Raw genomic sequence first — 16,458 nt, 5'->3', positions numbered from 1 at the left:
GAAGCTCCATGCACCCCTATCTTCATTGCAGCATTATTCACAATAGCCAAGTCATGGAACCAACCTAAGTGCCCAGCAACTGATGATTGGATAAAGAAGTTGTGGTATATATATACAATGGAATACTACTCAGCCATAAAAAAGGACAAAGTTGTCCCATTCACAACAACATGGATAGACCTTGAGAGTATTATGTTGAGTGAAATAAGCCAGACAGAGAAAGACGAACTCTGTATGACTCCACTCATAGGTGGTAGTTAACATATGGACAAATAGAACTGATCGGTGGTTGCCAGGGGAAAGGGGGGTGGGGGGAGGGCACTAGGGGTGAAGTGGTGTACCTACAACATGACTAATAATAATGTATAACTGTAATTTCACAAGGATGTTAACTTTTATAACCTTAATAAAAAAAAATTAGTCCCTGTTGATAGTGTGGCTCTGGGTCATCCATTTTAACTGCTGTATAGTATTCCATCTTATGAATAGACACACCTTTCCTACGAGCCAAACTCAGGACCCAGCCATGCACTCACTCCTCTTTCCTGCCTTACACAGGATGTTGGATTCTTAATTCACAACCAGAGCAACACCCCTTTCTAAGGGCCAAATTGTCCAGGTCCCTCAGCCAAGCCCTCCTTCCTGGGCCTTGGGAGAAGCTCTGTTGGAAGTGGTGGGCTGCCTGGTGAGCATGGATTCAGAACATTACCTGACCTTGAGAGAGAGTTTGTCCTTGCTGTGGGATACGGACTGAAGAACTGCCTCCACCCCTGGAGGCAAAATGACTCATGTACCTGGAATTCCCTACCTCTTTCCCCTGGATGGAGTCTAAGTCATGCTGTTAAAATGGAATTAGTTCACTCTTTAAAAGGGGAAGGAATCCTCAGAATTTAGAATAACAGAAGCATACAGTGCAAGAGCTAGAAAAGTAGCTTATCCGTCCCTCCTTCCCCAACACCTCAATGTGGGACAAGAGATATTTGGGCAACAGCCAAGCCAACCATCTGAGAAGGTTTTAAGACAGCAGTGACTTGAAGTCTTTCTAGAAGGGGCAGGAGGGTGAAGACTTGACAAGAAGCAGAGTGCTGGAATGGCTGAGCATCACCCTTGGTGATTAATCAGTGGCATTTAGAGCCATCGCTCTCTTTCAGCTCGGCTCAACAAGGCAGGGAACCTCCTGGCAAAATGCTCTGTCCCAGAATTTCTGGCACTGGGTTTTCTGGCCTGTGTCAAGCATTCCTTGAGAATTGTCTGGCCAGGCGAGAGCTGGAACCTGCCACATTGTTCTTAGCAGGATCTTTGAAGTAGCAGAAGGGCTTCTTCGAGTTCTAACCAATGCTTTGACTGTGTGGAGGCTGCTAACTCACCCCACTTGGCTGCTTTCCCCACCACCCCTCTATCCTACAGGCAGGACCTGAAAAGGAAGCCCAGAGGGTTAGAGACGACATGAACTCCAGAGACGTCCCAGCTCAACACTTGATTTACCACATTATTAATTTAATAAATAGGTGCCAAGTGCCTAGAGTGTGCCAGGCTTGGTTTGGGAACACAGTGATGAACAAAACCAGACATAGCCTCTGCCCTCTTGAAGATCACTTGTTGATGGGTTTTGTGTGTGTTTGTGTGTGTGTGTGTGTGTGTGTGTGTGTGTGTGTGTGTGTGTAGGGGGTGACCAATATTAACCAAGCAATCACACAAATGTAAAATACACCATGCTATGAGCCAGACTTAGGGAGGTCAGAGAGGGCTTCCTTGAAGAGGTGATGCTTGGGCTGAGATGTGAAACACGAGTAGGTGTTAATAAGGCAAAGAGGGGAGAAAGAACTTTGCAGGGAGAGAGAGAACAGCAGGGGGTAAGATGGTACATAGCAAAACAGGCGGCCATGTGGCCTTTGATAGCAAATAAAGAGAGCAGAGGGAGGAGATAAAGCAGGGGAGCCAGGGCCACACCACATGGAGCCTCGAGGCCTATGTGAAATATTCTGGTCTTTATCCTAAAAGCAATGGGAAGCCACTGGGGGCTTCAACTGAGGCATGGACATGATCAAAATTGAATTTTCAAACAGATATTTTTGAATGCTGTATGGAGAACCAACTGGAGAAGGGCAAACTGGGAGATTATTTTAGGTGAGAGATATTGGTGGCTTGGGCTAGGGTGGTGCTGGTGGTGGTGGTAAAGAGAAGGGCACAGATTTAAGAGACATTTAGGAGGTTAAATCAACATGACTTGGTGCTGGTTTGAATACAGGCGTGACAGGGAGGTGGGTCTCAAGGAGAGCTAGCAGGTTTCTCCAATGGGTGGTACTGTTGAGTGAGATAGAGATCACTGAAGAGAACCAGGTTTGTGACAGAGCAGTAAGTGTTGAGTTTCAGCTGCCTTTGTGATATCCAAGAGGAGATACTGGGCAGACCACTGACTCTATATGCGTCTGGGACTGAGAGGCGAGTTCTGAACTGGAGATCTATATATCCTTGAGTCGTCTGCAAAAAGACAGCGATTCAGTCAGGGTTCCAAAAGGAAACAGATGGCACAATCAAATTAGGATAATTCAATGAGGATTAATAAAAGGACTATATTAGGTTTCTACTGCATAACAACCAGCACCATGACCTCAGTGGCTTAGTAGAGCAAACATTTTATTTCTTGCTCACAGGTCTGTAGGTTGGTTGTAGTTCAGCTGATTGAGGCTGGGCTCAGCTGGGCCAGGCTGACTCCAGACTGCGAGTCCCATTTCTATCTCTTCTACAAGCCTGGACCGCTCAGGGAATGGTGCCATATCAAAGACTCAGCATTGGCCTCTGTTGGCTGGTCAGGCATCAGTAGCAGGCTTGGTGAGGGAAGCCTGTGTTGTGGATGCTCTGACACCGAGTTCACAAGATCATTGAGGAAGCACCAGGGTAGCTGGAGGAAGAGGGTGACTGACATCCAGGGATGGGTTGTCTGGTCCACCTAATTATGGAGAGTGTCCTCTGCAGTAGATGCCCTCTGGCGGGCATTTACAAGGATATGAATACCTTCATATTTTGGGCTTAGTCCCAGAGGTCCATCCACACACCTGCCCTCAAGACGTCCTTGTTACCAATTTTCTAGTCTCGTTCTCTCCAAGTCCCTGACTAAGCGGATAACCCAATTGTCATTGCCATTAGGCAGTGTGGATCCAGTCATCTGGGCATCTCAGTCCCAACAAAGCAAACAACCAAATGTTCTGCCTTCTGGGAGGATTTTCCTCCATCAACATTTTCAGGGCCACTCCCAAATGGGGCTGTAATGTAGCAGTCATCTATTTCTGACTGGTGCCAGCATACCAAGCAGACCCATTAGGGAAGAGGGCTAAGGCTTTTTCCTTCTCTGATAACAGGTAACAGGGAATGGGGGCCATGAGGCCACAGGTATAACTGAACAAGAGGCAGGGTAGCAGTAAGAGTAGGTACCACGGGAGTCAGAGCCACCTGCTTGTGCAGTTTTCTCTTGCTTTCCTGACATGCTTGGGCCTCGTTTCATATATTTTACTTCTGTTTTATAATGGAAAACTGCTATGTATGTCCAAGTGTCTGGTTTGGTAGATCAGATAACATCCAGCTCATAATGGGTATTTTTCAAAAAACATTAAGAGTAGATGTTGAGTTTTATTGAATGCTATTACATTTACCAAAATAGGCATGTGATTTTTTTCTTTTGCTCTATTTAATATCATGTATCATAGTAATAAATTCCTGCACACTGAACCACCCTTGCATTCTTAGTATAAACTCCATTTGGTGGCAGTAATTTATTCTTTTAATACGATGCTGGATTTTGTTGCTAATATTTTATTTCATATTTTCACATTGACATTCATGGATGAGATTGGTCTGCAGTTTTATTTAGTGTGCTATTTTTGCCAGGTTTGATTTCAATGTTATCTTGGCTTAACAGAATTGTATTTCCTTCTTTGTCCATGGTCTGGAACTCTAAAAGCATTAGAATTATCTGTTCCTTACAGATTTGCTGGATTCACTTCTGAAACCATCTGGACCTGCTGTTTTGTGAGACTTTACCATCACCTACCAGATCTGCTGAGTCTCTTTGGATCAGCCCATCCTTTGGTCAGGAAAGCTTTCTTTAACAGACCAAACTACTGGCAGACAGACCCTTTAGTTCAGTGTTTCTCAGAGTGTGGTCTGGCCTGGAATCATCTGGGATACTAGTTAAAAGGCCTTCGACCTTTTGAATTAGAATTTCTTAGGGGAGGGGCCTAGTTTGCATTTTGAATGAGCTCCCTGGGTAATTCTCCTGTACACTCTAGTTTGAATTCTCCACATTAGCGAGAAGCTTCTAGTTTCTCCGTGTTAAACTAAAGACTATTCTGTCTTGAGGCCTCCTCACTTCTGGATAGGTGCCTGTGAGCCACGCAAAGCCAGAGCACTTCTTTTCCTTCCCTTGCCCCTGTATCTACTGATGGCCTCAAGGAGGATTACGTGTCCAGCAATTCCCTTCTCCTTTCCCAGGAGCATCCTCTGAGGTCCCATTTGCTCCCACTTTACCAATGGTGCCTATTTGGTTGGAAAAACTTCATAACTGTGGCCAGAACTTCACTGGTCAGAGAGTCAGGGACAGGTAGAGTGAATAACTATCCCAATTTGCCTATGAGTTTCTTGTTTTAGCACTGAAAGCCCCATGTCCCAGGAAACCCCGAGACGTAGGCAAACTAGGACAATTGGTCACCCTATATCCTGCGTCAGAACTGGTGTTATCATGTAGTCCGTCAACCTTTCACCACCCTTAGCTGTCCACAGATTACTTCTGGGAAATCTGGTCGGATGAGTTGGGAAGTTCCCACCACCATTACCACAGTCCTAAACTACACTTAGCTCCCTAAATTCTGGACCCCACTCCAGACAAACAAGATTCAAATGCACATTAAAGTTTGAGAAGCACTGCCCCAGAGTGCTTGTTCTCAAACCCGGTTGCGCACTGGAATCACCTGGGAGTTTTTAAACATACCAATACCTGGGTGTCACCTCCAATGATTCTGATTTACTTGGTCTGGGTGTAGCCTGGGTCTCTGGATTTTTTCCCCCAGCTTTATTGAGATATAATTTACAATAACATTGTGTAAGTTTAAGGGGTACAATGTGATAATTTAATATTTGTATATATTATGAAATGATTACCACATCAAGGTTAGTTAACACATCCATCACCTCATATAGTTACCTTTTTAAACTTTTGTGGTGAGAACATTTAAGGTCTACTCCCTTAGCAAATTTCAAGCACCATGCTGTACATTAGATCCCCAGAACTTATCTTTTTTTAATATGAAAATATTTTCTTTTTTATTTTATTGAAGTCACATTGGCTTATAACATTATATAAATTTCAAGTCTACATAGTTATATTTCAACTTTTGTATAGACTACGCCGAATTCACCACCAAAGTCTAGTTGCCATCCGTCACCATATATGTGAGCCCCTTTACCCCTTTCACCCTCTCTCCACTCCTCTTCCCCTCTGATAACCACCAATGTGTTCTCTGTGTCTATGCATTTGTTTATTGTTGTTGTTTTATCTTCCACATACGAGTGAAATCATACACTGTTTGACTTTCTCTGTCTGACTTATTTTGCTTAGCATAATACACTCAAGGTCTATCCGTGTTGTTGCAAATGGCAAAATTTCATCTTTTTTTTATGAAGTCTTTTCCAAGTCTTGGCTATTGTGAATAATGCTGCAGTGAACATGGGGCTGCATGTATCTTTTCAAATTAATGTTTTCGTGTTCTTTGGATAAATACCCAGAAGTGGAATAGCTGGATCATATGGTAATTCTATTTTTAATTTTTTGAGGAATCTCCATACTGTTTTCCATAGTGGCTGCACCAGTATGCATTACCACCAGCAGTGTACGAGGGTTCCCTTTTCTCCACATCCTCTCCAACATTTGTTATTTCTTGTCTTGTTAATAACAGCCATTCTGGTGGGTGTGAGGTGATATTTCATTCCGGTTTTGATTTGTGTTTCACTAATAATTAGTGATGTTGAACATCTTTTCATGTGCCGTTTGGCCAAGAAATGACCATTCCATTTCTTTGGAAAAATGTGTGTTCAGATCCTCTGCCCATTTTTAAATTGAGCTGTTTGTTTTTGATTGTTGAGTTGTATGAGTTCTTTATATATTTTGGATATTAACCCCTTATCAGATATATGATTTGCAAGTATCTTCTCTCAATTGGTAGGTTGTCTTTTTGTTTTGTTGATGGTTTCTTTTGTCACGCAGAAGCTGTTTAGTTTGACATAGTCCCATTTGTTTTTTTTTTCTTTTGTTTCCCTTGCCTGAGGAGACATATCCAAAAGGATACTGCTAAGACTGATGTCAAAGAGCTGACTGCCTATGTTTTCCTCTAAGAGTTTCATGGTTTCAGGTCTTCCATTCAAGTCTTTAATCTATTTTGAATTAATTTTTGTGCATGGTGTAAGATAGTGGTCTATTTTCATTCTTTTGCATGTGGCTGTCCAGTTTTCCCAACACCATTTATTGAAGAGACTTTCCTTTCTCCATTGTATGTTCTTCGCTCCTTTGTCAAAAATTAGCTGTCCATAGATGTGTGGGTTTATTTCTGGGCTCTCAATTCTGTTCCATTGATCTGTGTGTCTGTTTTTCTGTCAGTACCATGCTGTTTTGATTACTATAGCTTTGTAGTATACTTTGAAATCAGGGAGTGTGATGCCTCCAGCTTTTCTTCCTATTTCTCAGGATTGCTTTGGCTATTTGGGGTCTTTTTTGTTCCAGAACTTATTCATCTTGTAACTGAAAATTTGTACCCTTGTGACTAATATCTCTTTATTTCGTCCACACCCCAGGCCCTGGTAACTACCAATCTACTCTGTTTCTACAAGTTTGACTTTTTAAAATTCCACATATAAGTGAGATCATGCAGTATTTGTCTTTCTGTGCCTGACTTATTTCACTTAGCGTAATACCCTCAAGGTCCATCCACGTTGTTGCAAATGGCAGGATTCCCTTCTTTTTTTATGGCTGAACAATATCCCATTGTATATATGGTATCCGGATTTTTTTAAGTTCCCCAAATGTATCTAATATGCAGACAAGGTTGAGAACCACTGCTCTAGACCAGAGAATAGAGTATGTTTGGCCCAGATGCGAGGGTAGGCTTGTACAACTGTTCAAATCTAACAATCTTGCACCACGTTGACTTTCTCCCCCTCTATCAGCCTTCTTAATCACCTTCACAGAGGATAAAGGCTAGCACTGCACTTGGCCCACTCTTCTTCCTTCTTATCTAATATTCTGTGATTGTATACTATACTACACTATAGTAGTCCTCCCTTATCCGTGGGGGAAACGTTCCAAGACCCCCAGTGAAATACCTGAAATGGCGGAGAGTACCAAACCCTATAGATACAATGTTTTTTCCTATACATACATACCTATGATAAAGTTTAATTTATAAATTAAGCACAGTAAGGAGATTAACAACAGTAACTAATAGTAGAATAGAACAATTATAACAACATACTGTAATAAAAGTTATGTAAATGTGGTCTCTCTCTCTACATATCTTACTGTACTGTATTTTCAGACCGCAGTTAACCATGGGTAACAGGAACCATGGAAAGTGAAATCACAGAAAAGGGGGGACTACTGTATACTATACTATACTACTATAGTTTACCAGCCATAGACAGTCCTTCTTGATGTTTCTTTATAATTACAACAGTGATCATGCCTGTCCAACTCCTATTATCTCCATTAACTTCTCCCCAGCTCTTGCCTCTGGACTTCTATTGCATTTATAATTAGTAACATGCATTATAACACTATATATGTTGGCTTTTATTGTTCTCTAATTATTTGGTCTTTATTTTGTTAATCAATGATCTTTTGGTGGCAAGTGACAGAAGCCTAACTCAGTCTGGCTTAAATGAAAAGCCAATATATTGGCTCATGTAAGAGACACATGCAGGTGTACTGACTTTATTCAGGTATGGTTAGATGCAGGACCCAGATGATGTCATCTGAAAGATGCCTTTTTCTCCTTCCCTTAACCCCAATTCCTCTGTTTAGGCTTTATTTTCAGGCAAGATCTCTCCATTTGGTAATGAAAATGTCCATTCTAAGGTGTGGTAGGTTGAGGGTTTTTAATTCTCATAACACTGAAATCCTCATCAGATAATTTTGTTTCATATTATGTCCGGGACCCCAGTCAGCCTACTCAGCCACATTTTACAGAAATTCAGCCCAATGAAGAGCAAATACATACCAGAGAACACAGACAAGCTCCGGGAACAAAAAAGATGGAAACTAAAGACCTCACTCTGATCTTTTATTAATGCCAGATACCATGCCAAGATAGACTGTTACAAGTCCAAAGCATTTCACTCATTTATTAGACATTTACTCACCATCTACTATGTATCAAGTACAGTGCTAGAGACTTGGATGAATAAGACTTGATCCCTGTTTTGATCGCCTCAGAGGGTAGCAGACAAGACAGTCATACTAACAACCACTAACAACCATAATGCAACATGGCAACGGTTACCCTGCAGGTATGGGCTGGGTAGGTGTTTGGGAAACACACTGGAAACATGTGCTGCCAATTTCTCTGGGCCCCAGGTACCTCAGGTATAATATTTAAGAAAGATTGTGTTGAAATGTTTTCTAAATGCTCTCTCAGCTTGAATTTTCTGCTATTTATTTCTCTCTCTAGAAAGTCCTCCCTTCATTGCAATAGGGGCATTTAGCTCGGTGGGGAAGTGAATGGATTCCAGCTAAACACACTTACAGATCACCTTAGGGGTTCTTTTTCTAATGGCAAAAGTAGTTTCCAGGGCTGCTGTTTGAAATTATTTATGTATGCTGCAGAGGAAAATCATTTAGAACGACAGAAGCAAAGGGTTGTGATTTGTAGGGAGAATGGAAAGTGGGTGTGTTCAATGAGGATGCTAAAAGATCTGCACACTTTGGTCAACCTATGGCAAAGGGAAGGAGAAGGGACTATTGCATAAGAAGAATTTCATTTGAATAGCCAATATCCAAAATTTAGAGTGCAAATAGATGCTAAGGCATGGAAAGGGCTTTAATCTTATTTTGGCCTTCAAGTGGAAACCCATATGTGGACTGGAAGTTTACTAAGCCTTAGGTATTGTTACACATCAAAGTTTGAAGCGTCTCGGTTTCTTAATTCTTTGTATGTTACCTTTTCTGTTCTTCCTATTTGCTGTTAGAAGGCTGTCAGTCCTTTAGAGAGGAGATCTGTGCATAACAATGGCCACCAATTACGGAGCACTTAACATATACATTGTGCTTTTCATCCTTCTTGCATTTTTCATACTTCACTCATTTAATCCTCATTCCATGAGCGAGAGGTAGGCGGGTACTGTAATTATCCCCATTTTACAGGTATGAAAAGAGAAACTCAGAGAACTTGAGATAACTTGCCCAAGAGACATGGAGGCAAGACTCAAATACACAGATTTCTGACTTTAGAGCTTATCTGATGATAGCTAGCTAGCTAGAGAGAGAGTTTTGATAAGGAAGGAAGTGACTACTCTTAGCTCTTAGAGTGTTAACTAGAATCACAGATGTATTTAGAAGAGGCCTTAGGGAGGCGGTCAGGTTGGTTGCAAATTGAAACCTGGAATTCTCACATGGCTGCCCCGGCTCCCAGGACAGAGCCACCATGGAGAAGCCCAGGGGTAGCCTGGCTGTAGACCCTCTTTCAGCCCCCACTTCTCAGAGAAATTTCTAGACCCCTTGAGATAACCAACAGTATATGTTTCCCAAGCCTTTTGAATGAGAATCACCTGGGACAATTTTTAAAATTCAGAGTTGCATGTTGAAACGATTACATGTTGAAATAATAATATTTTGGATATGCTGGGTTAAATAAAGTATATTATTAACATTTATTTTACCTGTTTCTTTTTACCTTTTAAAATGTGGCTGCTAGAAAGTTGAAAATTACATATGTGGCTTGCATTATATTTTATGGACAGAGCTGCTCTAAAGAGTATGCCAACCTAGAAGTCAGTTCTGAAGGGAATGAAAGTAGGGAGAGGAAATTGAGCAAGAGCTCTGAGGGGCTGCTTTCTCCTCCCCATCCTTCCCTGCCTCCTGCAACTTCCTCAAAGCAAAAAGGGCAATTTTTTTTTGGGTGTTTCACAGTACCCAAGGACAGGATACAGCAAGAGAAGGATGGGGCTGGAATGCTCTCTGATCCTCGTTTCTGCCTCTTTCTATTTCTTTGCATCTACTCCATTTTCATTCTCATGGTAAACCCACCATCCCTGTTTCCTAGTTCACATGGCAGAAAATGGCCTCTACCAAGGGCCCCCAAGCTTAGATTTCTTTAGTTAGATAGAATAGCCAAAGTGAGTTTAAGTCTTAAAAGTCAAAATTCCCAGAGAAGGATTGAGATTGGCCCAGCTTGCATCTACTCTCTTTCCTGGACTAACCAGCTATGCCCAGGGCACACTGCACCAAGCCAGCAATTCTGAGGGTAAGAACCTCATTACCAGAGTGGGAGGAGCAGGGGTGATTCCCAGAAAACCAGGGAGGTGGGAGGAATAGAAACATGCTGAGCAGACAAGCACATGAACTAACTGGCATTTACTAGGTGGGACTTCTGAAACCAGGCAGTGTTGGCATCTATGACCACGTGTTATGCTGGCCATGACAGCCAGCATACATGGTCCAAAAAAGCCAGCACAGGTGGTCCAACACTCTGGGCCTGTGTTTGTTATAGAATGAATTGTGTCTGCCCCTCCCCCGATTCATATGTTGAAGCCCTAACCAGTAATGTGACTGTATTTGGAGATGGGGCCTTTAGGGAAGTAATTAAGGTTAAATGAGGTCATAAGGGTGGAGCCCTAATCCCATAGGACTGGTGTCTTTACAAGAAGAGGAAGCGACATCAGAGAGTTCTCCCTGCTCTTACAAATGAAAGGCCTTGTGAAAACACAGGCAAGAAGGCAGCCCTCTACATGCCAGGAAGAGAGGTCTCACCAGAAATCAACCCTGACAGCACCTTGATCTTGGACTTTCAGCCTCCAAAACTGCGAGAAAATAAATTTCTGTTGTCTAAGCCGCCAAGTCTGTGGTATTTTGTTATGGCAGCCCGAGCACATTAATATAATGTTCTTATTAAATTCTAACTCACTGCCTGTCTTCCATTAAGCTCCAGTGTGATTCCTCTGAAATGAGTAAAAGGCTTCTGTACTTTTAGAAAAAAAACAGGAGGAGATCTTCAGGATCTAGGGGTAGGCAAAGAGTTCTTAGACTTGACACCAAAATGTGAGCCACAAAAGGAAATATTGATTAATTGGAACTCATAAAAATTAAAAACTTTTGCTCTGTGAAAGTCTACATGAAGAGGATTGTGGGGGAGGAAGACAATTCCTCTACCTATTCTAGGTCCTTCTGGCTGAACTACAAATTAAATTGACATGAGACAGAATAACAGGAGAAAATCAAACAAAGCTTTATAACATGTGTATGTGGGAGAAACCCAGGAAAACCAGGTAACTCACCAGAGTGCCTGAGGTCGCCACCTTAAATACCATCTTGAGCTAAAGACAAAGGAGATGTTGGGGGTGGGGGAGTCAGTTATGGGAGGTTACCAGAAAAGCACAGTAAACAAGAGTAAGGTTATTATGCAGATTTAAGTCCTTGCCTTCTGCATTGATAAGAGGTTCTAGCTATAAAGTCATCCCCCTCTTCCTGGTACAGAGAGGGAGATATCTTTACAAACGGAGATTTTCCTTGCAAATGTAAATGTCTCTTACAAAGGGTAACTTCTACTTGGTTTTCAGAGCTTCTCCCATGTCTGTAGTTTAAAAAAAAAAGCCAAAAATAATCCTTATGCCAGAGAGACACATCTTGAGGTGGCAAATTCTGATCCCCTACAGGATGAAAAGACAAGCTACAGCCTGGGAAAAAATATTTGCAAACCACATATCTGACAAAGGACTACCATCTAGAATATATTTTTTTAAAAAGCCTCTCAAAACCCAACAGCAAGAAAACAAACAATCCAATTAGAAAATGGGCAAAAGACAAGAGGAGACACTTCATTGAACAGGATATACAGATGGCAACTTGAAAAGATGTTGAACATTATTAGTCATTAGGGAAATACAAATTGAGACCACAATGAGATATCACTACACACATATTTGAATGGCTACAAAATAAAAATAGGATAACACCAAATGCTGAAGAGGATGCAGAGAAACGACCTCTCATATATTGCTGGTGGGAGTATAAAATTGTACAGGCACTATGGAAAACGGTTTATCAGTTTCTTAAACAATTAAACAGCCATAAAAAAAGATGAAATCTTGCCATTTGTGACAGTAGGGGTGGACCTTGAGGGTATTATGCTAAGCAAAATAAGTCAGATGGAGAAAGACAAATACTGTATGATTTCACTCATATGTGGAATCTAAAAATAAACAAAAGACAAAACAAAAACAAACTCAGAGATACAGAGAACAGATTGGTGGTTACCAGAGGGGAAGGGGGATTGGGGAGGGTGAAAGGGGTCCAGGGGGACATTTGTATGGTGATGGATGGAAACTAGACTTTGGTGGTGAACATGATGCAGTCTACATAGAAGCTGAAATATAACGATGGTGGAAACTGGGCAAAGCGTACATAGGATCTCTCTGTATTACCTCTTACAACTGCACGTGGATCCATAATTATCTCAATAAAAATTCCAAGCAAAAATATGTATTACTTACTGTGGGACAAAGCAAAGGGTTTGAAAGCTACCATAGTGCTCTGTAAGGAACTTCAAGTTCCACTCCCCACACAAAATTTTTATGGTTTCTTCCTCCGAGCTTCCACTATAGTGTTTATCACATTGTTTTATATTTATCTGATGACCGGCTCCCTGAGCACACTGAGCTACTGAAAGTAAGGGCCATGATTTATTCTTTGCAACCTTAGTGCCAACTCCATTAAACCTCAATATGCTTAGGTCGAATTAAATTATTCAGCTCTATATACACCATGGAGTTTTATATATAATAAATCTTCAATAAATTTTGTTGATTTGAACTAAGTTATCGTGTAGTGCATGTGATGTCTCTTTTCTTTGTTTCTCAGGAGAGATGGGGAGGACTCCTGATCCAAGCAGCACTCTTCTTACCAGGATAAAGGTAACGACTGGGAGGGCATTTCCATAGTATGTCTTTCCTGTGTTCTAAGATGCCAAGAGTTATTAGTTGACCATCAACTTAATAAGAGCTTCTCAGGGGAGAAAAAAGAATCAGGTAGTACGTTTGATTTCAGAAATGTTAAAACCTGAGGTCATTGTGACCCTTTGACTCAAAGAATGATGGGAATGAAAGAAAAGTGACCTTATGGTCTGAAAAGCTGCTTTTTGTCCTGGGAGATGCTGGTTGGTTTCCTGAATTAGACACTGTATTGCAAAAAAGAAAAAAAAAAAAAGAAATTTTCCCAGGTATCGGAAGTAACTATTGGAGAAAGGGGCATGTCTGAAATGAGTGAGTTATACCATACGAACACAAAAAATCTGGAGTGTTTTCTTAGCTAATATTACCCACTAAAACCAAAGGGTGGAAGATTATGCATTCCTGCTGGCTGATGCTGCTGACAGCATGCCGTTTGGACAGAATCCCAGGAACTGCTGGCAGAAGCATAATTTCTCTTTAACTCTTTAACTGCTAGTGCATTCACCGTCCTTGTCTTTCCAACTTCAGGCCTCCTCAGGGTCCTTGGTTCAAGTCTCCAGGATAGTTCTTGTTGCTAGTTATGACCGAAATAAAATCACTTCCTTTTACGGGATGACTCGGTAGTTGCTCCCTCAAACGGTTTCTGGCCCCTTCTAAAAATTCATCTCACTGGCCAGCAACAGATGCTTGGAATTCCACTTTGGCAAAAGGAATTCTTTTCATCCTTCACTTTTAAATGCAAATAATCTCAGAGTGGGGATACAATTTGCTGTAATGTGAATCAGTTTGTCAGAGACTAGCAATGAATTCTTGTTCACACAAATACAATACAAAATGAAAAATGTATGAACAAAGGACTGTATTAGGGACCATGGTCTCTAGAGCCTGTTGACAGAGAATCATTTCCTTTGGACACTCATTTTATAGCATTTGTTGAGCAAGAGTGAAGTGCAGCGATTTTAAGGTAAAGTTCAATTCAGCACCTCCTGTGTTTTAGGGACTTAACTAGGTACTGGAGATACAACGAAATAGTTCCTACTTTTGAGGACATCAGGATGAAGTGCAGGGAATAAAATTTGTGAAGGGCAATTATAATATAAATGCTAAGCGCTGAAGGGTAGCAGAATATGCCACTCCAAAATATGCCACTGTGCCATAACAATCATTTTGTGTTGAAGGCAATTGAGAAGAAGCAGATACAAGAAAAGCTCTCTGCCCTCCCCCTATTTGCCTAAAAGCAGAACATAAATTTGTAGGGGTGTCCCCCTCCGCTCTCTACCAAGAAGGACAAAAGTTAATCACTGGAGACAACTCTCCACCCTTATCAGCCCAGAGACAGGGCCAAAAGAATTTACATACCAAACTTTACTAACTAGCCCTTATCTTCCTTTAGTTCCCCCCATGTATTTGTCTTCCCACAATTTGCCACCCTAGAAACTCAAAGTCCTTTTCCTTTGTCTTGTTACTTCTCTAAAAATTTATTTATTTTTTGTTAATATAATATATAAGCCCAAGTTCTAACCACCCTTTTGAGTTACTCATCTCTGAGAGCTTGCATGTATATGTGTGATGCATATACTAATAAACTTCTGCTTGTTTTTTTCTTGTTAATCTGTCTTTTGTTAGTCTAATTTACGGAGGCCCAGCCAATAAACCTAAGATGGGTAGAGGGAAAAAAGATAGGTGGAAAATGGTGAACTTTGACCTTTAACTGATACCATACACAAAAACTTAACTTGAAATGGCTCAAAGACCTTAACCTAAGAGCTAAAACTATAAAACTTCTAGAAAAAGAATTGGAGAAAATCTTCTCAGTTTTAAGATAAGGAAAGATTTCTTGGATGGGAAACAAAATACACCAATTATAACAGAAAAACATTTAGCAAAATGGACTTTATCAAAATTAAAATATCTGCTCTCTAAAAGACAGTATTAAAAAAGTAAAAAGACAAACCAAAGACTGAGAGAAAATATTCAGAATACATATAGCTAACATATATCTAACATATGTATTCACAATACATATATTCAACATATATATATATATAGTTTATACAACCCAATAATAAGACAAACAATCCAATTAACAAATCAGCAAAAAGTTCGAAAAAAACTTCGCACAGGAGCTGGCCCGGTGGCACAGTACTTAAGTTTGCGTGCTCCGCTTCGGTGGCCCAGGGTTCACAGGGTTTGATCCTGGGTGTGGACCTACACACTGCTCATTGAGCCATGTATGGCAGCATCCCACATACAAACTAGAGGAAGACTGGCACAGATGTTAGCTCAGGGACAGTCTTCCTCTCCAAAAACAAAAAACTTCACACAAAAAAAGATATACAAAATAGACCTAAAATTAGTAAGGAGATTGATTCAGTAATCAAAAATCTCCCAACAGTGAAAAGTCCTGGACCTGCTGGCTTCACTGATGAATTCTACCAAACATTTAGAGAAGAACTCACACCAATCCTTCTCAAACTTTTCAAAAAAATTGAAGAGAACATTTCCTAACTCATTCTATGAGGCCAGCATTACCCTGATACCAGGTCAGACAAAGCACTACAAGAAAACTACAGACCAATATCCCTTCTGAACATTGATGCAAAAATCCTCAACAAAATACTAGCAAACCTAATTCAGCAGCATATTAAAATGATGGATTATACACCATGACCAAGTGGGATTTATTCCTGGAATGCAAAGATGGTTCCACAGAAAAATCTATCAACTGATACAGAAAAAGCACTTGACAAAATCAACATCTTTTCATGATAAAAACACTCAACAGACAAGGAGTAGAAGGAAACTACTTCAACATAATAAAAGCCATATATAAAAAAACCATAGTAAACATCAAACTTCATGGTGAAAAAGTGAAAGCTTTTCCTCTAAGACCAAGAACAAGGCAAAGACGCCTGCTTTCACTTCTATTCAACATAGGACTGGAAGTTCTACCCAGAGCGATTAGGCAAGAAAAGGAAATAAAAGGCATCCAAATGGAAAGGAAGAAGTAAAATTATCTCTGTTTGCAGATGATATGATCACATGTAGAAAACCCTAAAGATTCCACAAAAGACTGTCAGAACTAATAAATGAATTCAGCAAAGTTGCAGGATGCAAAGTTAACATGCAAAAATCAGTTGTGTTTCTATACACTAACAATGAACTATCGAAAAAGGAAATTACAAGAACAATTCCATTTATGACAGCATCAAAAAGGTTAAAATACTTGCAAATTAACTTAACCAAGGAGGTAAA

General features: G+C 40.7%; 1 protein-coding gene across 7 annotated transcripts in view; it reads right to left on the bottom strand.

The window, feature by feature from the left end:
• Nucleotides 1-16,458, bottom strand: part of LOC106781341 (uncharacterized) — a 112,893-nt gene that overhangs the window by 11,618 nt on the left and 84,817 nt on the right. The gene's annotated exons all lie outside the window — the stretch shown is intronic.

This window comes from Equus caballus, chromosome X, assembly GCF_041296265.1.
Source record: "Equus caballus isolate H_3958 breed thoroughbred chromosome X, TB-T2T, whole genome shotgun sequence".
In the NCBI taxonomy this organism is placed as follows: Eukaryota; Metazoa; Chordata; class Mammalia; order Perissodactyla; family Equidae; genus Equus; species Equus caballus.
This window is presented reverse-complemented; position numbering and strand designations above follow the sequence as displayed.